The sequence below is a fragment of the Ochotona curzoniae genome, unplaced genomic scaffold (assembly GCF_017591425.1).
Source record: "Ochotona curzoniae isolate NIBS_2020 unplaced genomic scaffold, NIBS_Ocur_1.0 contig_2469, whole genome shotgun sequence".
NCBI lineage: Eukaryota > Metazoa > Chordata > Mammalia > Lagomorpha > Ochotonidae > Ochotona > Ochotona curzoniae.
The window spans coordinates 1,198,511-1,205,984 of record NW_024465471.1 but is presented as its reverse complement, the minus strand read 5'-3'; positions in this window follow the sequence as shown (position 1 = coordinate 1,205,984).

Genomic DNA, 7,474 nt, shown 5'->3' with positions numbered 1-7,474 from the left:
ACTGTTTATCAGTCTATGCCAAACTGTGAGAATGATATTTACTTATACTCTGTTACTAACCAACAAATGACAGCTTCGGAGGCAACTTAGTAAGTGATAGCAAAATAGAACAGGTGTATTTTCTGTGGACATTTGATTTTGGTTATCAGAAGCAACTCAATAAACATAGCACAAGGTTTTGTAGTCTTTAATATTCTAGTCCAAGTAATTCCTTTATATAAACTGCTGAATGTAGAATGGTTAGATTAAAATCCAAGATAATATTGAAGGTTCTTTCTTTAAAAGGTTATTTATTTATTTATTAGAAAGGACAAGTTACACAAAGAGGAGGATGAGACAGATGGAGAGCTTCCAGCTGCTGGGTCACTACTCAGATGGCCACAGTGGCCGGAATGCGCCAAAGCCTGGAGCCAGGAGCCGGGAACTTCTGCGTCTCCCATGTGGAAGACCAAAACACTTGTGCCCAGGAGCCAGAAATCTCTTCCAGGGCTCCCAGGTGGGTGCAGGGTCCCAAGGCTTTGGGCCGTCCTCCACTGCTTTCCCAGGCCACAGGCAGGGAGCTGGATGGGAAGTGGGGCTGCCGGGATTAGAACTGGAGCCCATGTGGGATCCTGGCGCGTTCAAGGCGAGGACTTTAGCCACTAGGCCACGCCGCCGGGCCCTATTTATTTATTTGTTTAATTTATTTATTTATTGTCATTTGTGGTTGGCAGTACATTTTTAAAATTTTTACCTGTTTCTATTTAGTCTTTAAATGTCCCTTTCTCACTGCCCTAGAATTTGTAAAGCCTTGAATTATAGCACACATGCAGAAAAGAGCACAGATATTAAGTATACAGCTCTAATAACCAGAGTGAATAAATTTGTATTCCTCTTCTCTCCTCCAACATCACCAAAGTAACCCTTATCCTGTATTCTAACACGATAACCTTTTCTGCATTAAAATGTTACAAAATCTGAGCCGTCTTCTGAGATTTTCTTTTTACTCATTATTTTTAGAGATTTGTCCATGCTGATGTTCACTCCTTCCGCATAATGCCTATTGTGTAGGACATTTGTATTGTTTCTGGGGTTTTTCTGTTCTAAACAATGATTGCATAAGTATGTTTGCAAGTTTCTCATAATGTACATATGCAAGTTTCTCTAAGAAACACACCATGCTATAATGCCACATCCATAAAAACATGCAATAACCATGAATCTTTAAATGTTTTGTCAATGTAGTGAATAAGAAATTGTTTTTCTAATTTTTATTTTCCCAGTAATTGATGAAAGTGAATATCTTTTCATATATTGATAGATCATTTGTCTGCTATGAAATTCCTATTAATGAATTTCACCCATTTTTCTAGCTAATAATTTTGCTTATTGCTTGTTGATCAGTACAAATTGTGTACATATTCTATGTACTAAAACCTTACATGAGAAATGCCTTCCCCACAGTCCTATGTTGCTTTCCAAAACTGTATCATCTTGTGTTTCATACTGAAGTTCCTTAGCTATTTGGAATTTAATTTTTGGATGATATGAGGTAGTGTGACTTCACTTTTGTCACATTGCAAAAAAAGTATAATTTGGCATCCACAAAGTTTGAACTGAACTTACATACTTAAAGGCCATTCTAGGAATTGAGGAAGGCAGATAGATAAAATGAATTCCAAGAAGCAATAAATTCCAAAGATCAAAGCCAGAATCTGAACAATGACCACCTGTAACTGAAACTGGCCAACCATCAGGCTGGGAATGTTGAAAGAAGTTGTGTAAAGACCCATCCTCTCAGGTTATTAACTTTCCCAGTACTGTTTCAATGTCAGCTTTGTCTCAATGAAAGTTATAACAGAATTTCACTTTTTTCAGTTCTTCCAACTATAGCAGTTTAGAGAAGTGTTTGCTTTCCCCCATGATGAGTCCAAATTTCCATTCTGGTAAGATGAATGGACAGTATGCCCTTATATCACAGAGAGTCTTTGCTCCCTGATGACATGCAATGTTGTCACCTCTGTCGTCTAACCATGCACTCTTCCTAATGCTCTTTCTGTGTCCGCATTCTCTCAACCACCACTGCTTTGTCACAGGGCTTGTTATCCAGACAGCAGCCTCCCCGCCTGGCCTCACACACTCACACACACACACACACACACACACCCCAACTTTGCTTTCTAGGGTACTTTGGACATTCTTACTGTTTACAGCACCAGGCATTTTTTTTTTCTGGTGTTTTTTTTTTTTTTTTCAATTTTAGATGATGTTAACATAGTTGTCAGAGTGGGATGGATTAAGGGTTAGGGAAAAGTGGGTGTGATCATTGTTTCCAAATTTTCTGTTTCTCCATGTTCCAGGGCAGGGGAGAAGGGATAAGGGGAGAAGCCATACTCAGCCTCCCAGCTGCTCCAGAAACCAGGGATGGAGAATGCCCACTCGTTTTTAAGCCAGGGTCATAATGTGGCACATACTCAGAGGGTTCTGCCTAGGTGGATGCAATAATTCTGAAACGTTGTCAATCTTGCTGATCCAAGAATGAGGGAACCTTCTCAATGTCCATTGGCTGACATAGTTGACCTCAGAGTCTCCATTCACGCAGATATTTGCTGTCATCTTTTGGCTGCAGTAGTTGTCCGATTTGTTCTGTCCTCCTTCCTCTGGGATGGTGCAGATGTCCCCTGCAGGCCCCAATGGGCTGCCATATCCTCCATGTGGATCTGAGCCAGCTGGCCACTACTCCATCTTTTCCTCTGAGGAGGACCAGTTCTCGCAAGTGGGCCAAGGACCCTAACCAGGTGAACCTGTCCCCGCTGGACCCACCGTCCCCAAGGCTCACAGTCCTGGCACCCACGCAGGGGTGCCAAGGATCTGGGCCAGGTGACTCAGGCCCTGCCAGACTCACGAACCCTGAAGCTCACGGGCCCAGAGCCCACAGCATAGGTGGGCCAAGGACGCAGGCAAGGAAACCTGGGTCCTACTGGACCCCTCCGCCCCTGATTCTTACAGACATGGTCCCTATCATACAGGAAGGCCAAGGACCCAGGCCAGGGCACCTGGACACTGTCAGAACCCCCATCCCCGGGGACTCATGGACCCAGAACCCATTGCATAGGTGAGCCAAGGACCCAGGCCAGGTGAATCGGGTCCCACCAGATCACCTGCCAATAAGGTTCATGGGTCCGGCACCCACCACACAGGTGGGCTAAGGACCTGAGCCAGGCGATCAAGACCCTGCTGGACCCCCCGCCCCTGAGGCTCATGGACCTGGCAACCACCACACAGGTGGGCCATGGACTTGGCCAGGCGACCCTGCTGGACCCCCTGCCCCTGACACTCATGTACCCATCTCGCAGGTGGGACAAGGACTCAGGCCAAGCAACCCGGGCCCTTCTAGACCTTCCAATCCCAGGGCTCACGAACTTAGCACATACCTCCCCTGACTGTCATGGCTCCTCCCACCTTGGCATCCACCAATGAGTGCTCCAGTCTGGCTCAGTTCAGCCTGCCCCCGGTTCTAGCTCGTGCTGATGTGTTCTGCAGCCAAGCCAGGCCTAGCCAGCCCCTAGTCCTGGCCCTGAGGTGAACTGGCTAGTGTTGTGGCCTGACCTGGCCCCTCCTGCATCATGTCCTGGTTCTCAGATTTGCCAGTGGATGTTATGAATTGGCCCAATCTGGCCCTCTCCTGGACCTGACCGACATGTATACTAGTGGGTATTATAACCTGGACTGATCTGAGCTGCTCCTTACCTTGGTTCTTGCACTCATTTATAAGGACTGAATTCTGAGAAAGGAGTTTCCCAAACCCCTCTATCATGGTAGATGTTGTACACACTAGTGGGTCTTTGTCCCAGGTAGACTTTGTCCATCTCTTTTCCTGGCAGGAATAGCAGGCTTGCCCAACCAGCCCACCACTATTCCAAGTCTCACTGCTGGGTGATACAGCCCCGCCACACCTAGTTCACACCCAGACACAGCTCTCATGTGATTCAATGGGAGCCAAGACCTAGCCCAGTTAGTTCTGCACTCATACTGGCTCTTATGCATACCAGTGGGTGCTGGAGTCTAGCCCAGTCTGGTGCTCCCTAGACCCAGTCCACACCCATGCCAAGAATGACAGCAGCCATGTCCATGTCATCAGTAGGAACCCCAACCCAGCTGGGGCATCCCCTTACCTTCCCCAGCCAGGCCTGTTCATGTGCCAATGGAGATTGTTGTTCCACAGGAGTAAGTACCCATATGCCCCCACAAATTCTGCCTCCAGTCCTGATTCACTCACATGCTGCTCAGTGTCATGGCCCAGCTACACATTACCCATTCCCTGTTCCAACTCTCACTGATGGGCACCTTGATCCAACCCTACCAGGAAGGCTCTCATCCCAGACTCAGTATGTGCTTGTGTGTGGTATTTGGTGATGCTAACTACCCCTGCTCAGGCCACCCAGGTGAACTGGTCTAGCCCTTAAGGGTCCTTTTATTCCCTGCTCCAAAGAACTCAGTCTCAGCACCCTTGCTTACCTGTTAGAATAATAGCAATGTCCACGGAAGTTCTCAGTCATTCATTACCTGGACATGAACTCTCAGGTTCCTACACGCCTCTACCTGTGCCAAATACAAGGGCCCTTATAGGCTCAAACCCCCAAGGCCCCAGAGCTCATCGCCAGAAGGCCCAAGGGCTTTGTTCGCCAGCAGTGGCAGCTCCATACATTTTACAATTATGTTGTCAGGGGCCAGGCACAGTGGCCTAGTGGCTAAAGTCCTTGCCTTGAACATGCCAGGATCCCAAATGGGCGCCAGTTCTAATCCCAGCAGCCCCGCTTCCCGTCCAGCTCCATGTTGTGGCCTGGGAAAGCAGTGGAGGACGGCCCAAAGCCTTGGGATCCTGCACCCGCCTGGGAGACCTGGAAGAAGTTGCTAGCCCCTGGCTTTGGATCGGCTCAGCACCGGCCATTGCAGTCACTTGCCAGTAAATTATCAGACGGAAGATCCTCTCTGTCTCTCCTCCTCTCCATATATCTGACTTTATGATAAAAATTTTTTTAAATCTTTAAAAAAAAAAGAAAAAGAAGATGCTTCTATATGATCTATGAATCATTGAAGAATTTAATTTAAAAAAAAAGTTTTGCTGTCAGTCTTACAAAAGAATATGTTGAAATTCTTGCTGAGTTGCATTGGCTCTTACCGGGCGGATTTAGCTTCATCTCGGCTTTTTAACCAATTATATACAAGTTTATAATTCTTTCCATACAGTCCAACTGTATAGTTCTAATTATTCCTAAATATTTAGCAGTTTTAGAAGTCATAATAAAATTATACCTTCTAAAATTACAAGTCCTACATGCTGTGATATATAGAATTACAATTTATTCTGTATGACTGTAGCCAACAATGTTGCTAATATCAGTATTAACCTAAAAATTCCTGTCTAATTTAAATATTTCACACAGATAATAATGAGTCCACAGATAACCACTTTGTTTCTTCCAATTTTTTTAAACATTTACTTATTTAGTTGAAAGAGACCGTTACAAAGAAGCAGAGAGAGAGAGAGAGATTGTCCATTTGCTGGTTTACTTCGCAAATGTAGGGAAAGCTGAGCCAGGAAGAATCCTGGAACCAAGGACTTCCTACATGTCTCCCGTAGGGGTGCAGGGCCTCACACACTTGAACTATCTCTTGCTGCTTTCCCAAGTGCATAAGCAGGGAGCTGCATTAGAAGTAAAACAACTGGGATTCACTAGTGCCCATTTAGGATGCCAGCACTATGGGCTGTGGCTTAGCATACTACACCACAGTGCCAGTTGCCTTAACAAAATTTTAGATGTTTATACATTTATTTTTGCCTTACTATAATGCAATGTGCGAAAATAGCAGTTACACAGTCATCTTCAACATATTCAAAATTCTAAAAGAAATACATTCAAGTTTTTACCACTAAGTGGATTTGTTGTAGTCTTTTTTTAACAACCTTAAAAGATCAGGTTAAGGGAGGAATGGCACTGGCAGGTTAATCCTGCACCTGTGGCAGTGGCATCCCTTGTGGGTGTCACTTGAAGTCCTAGCGGTTCTACTTCTTATCCAATTCCATGCTGATACAATATTGCGAGGTGACAAAATCTATCCCCAAAATGGGTCAGAGGCAGACTCTTAGACACTCAGGAGTCTTTATTCACCAGCCTGTGCTGACTGGTGGATTGCCCCATTCCACCACATGTGGAAGAGGGGAGCAATCATGACAAGCCTGTCCAGGGGGTTTTAAGTAACAATCAGTCAATCAACTAAGAGAACATTGGTATATGGCAGGAATCATTCAGTCAACTACAGTGGGGCAGAACACAGATAGCCAATCACTTTAAACATGATGCACCATATCATTCCGGGCTAAGCTGTCACACCTGCTTGTTTGCATGAGCTAGGGATTGGAGCAGACTGAGTAGAGCCAGGTTGTAGCACCCACCAGCTACAGTTGGGACTGGGGGCTGGCTGGGTCAGGCCAAGCCATAGCATCTGAAAACAAAGGCCGAGACAGGTGGGGGTCTATGTCAAGCAGGGTCAGAGCAACCACTGGCATGCACAAGATCTGTGTCTGGGAATAGGCCTCGTTGCAGAGTTAAGGGGACACTGTGACTGGGTTGTGGTTCCCACTGGTGAGCAGGAGGGCCGGAGTAGGGACTGTGGTCTGGCCTGGACATGGCTGCAGTGTCCCTCAGCACAAGTGTGGAATGGGTCTGGAGTGTGCTGGACTGGCTAGACTACAGTACACACTGGGGCTCATGAGAACCAGGATGGGTATAGAATGGGCTGGGCTAGATCACTGTCCCTGCTGGGCCATGTGTGAGCTGTGTTGGGGTGTGGACCAGACTTAGCAATGCTGTAGCACCCAACAGTAAAACCCAGAGTGGGAGAGGGCCAGTCAGGAAAGGTCACTGTTCCTGCTAGGATAGAAGGAGAACCAAGTAGGGCTGGCCCATGGACCCAATGGTGTGCACGAGATCTGGCATTAGAAGAGGTTCTGATGGAAGAGCTTGGGAAATGCCTCTGTCAGGACACAGTCCCTGCAGGCAAGCACGAGAACAAAGACAGGGAGCAGCCCAGACCAGACCAGGGAAAGGTACCCACCAGCATACATTTGGCACAGGTCGGGAGGTGAGCCAGGCTAGGCAAGTTCATATAACCTGCTGGCAAATTTGAGAGCCAGAATGGAGTGTGGGTCATGCCAAGATGGGCTGCAATACCAGCCAGTTTACATTACGGCCAGAACTGGAGGCTGGCTGGGTTGGCTAGGCTGTAGCCACCACCAGCATGAGCTACAACTGGGGGCAGCACCAGGCTCAGCCAGGCTATAACACCCACTGGCAACCAGCACATGTGAGATCCCGGGGGTAGGAAGCAAACCCGGTAGGGGGGCGCATGGGGCTCCCCTGCTGGACCACTACTCCCATTGGTGAGTGTGAGAGCTAGGACTGGGGGCAGACCAGGCTGGCCAGGGCTACAA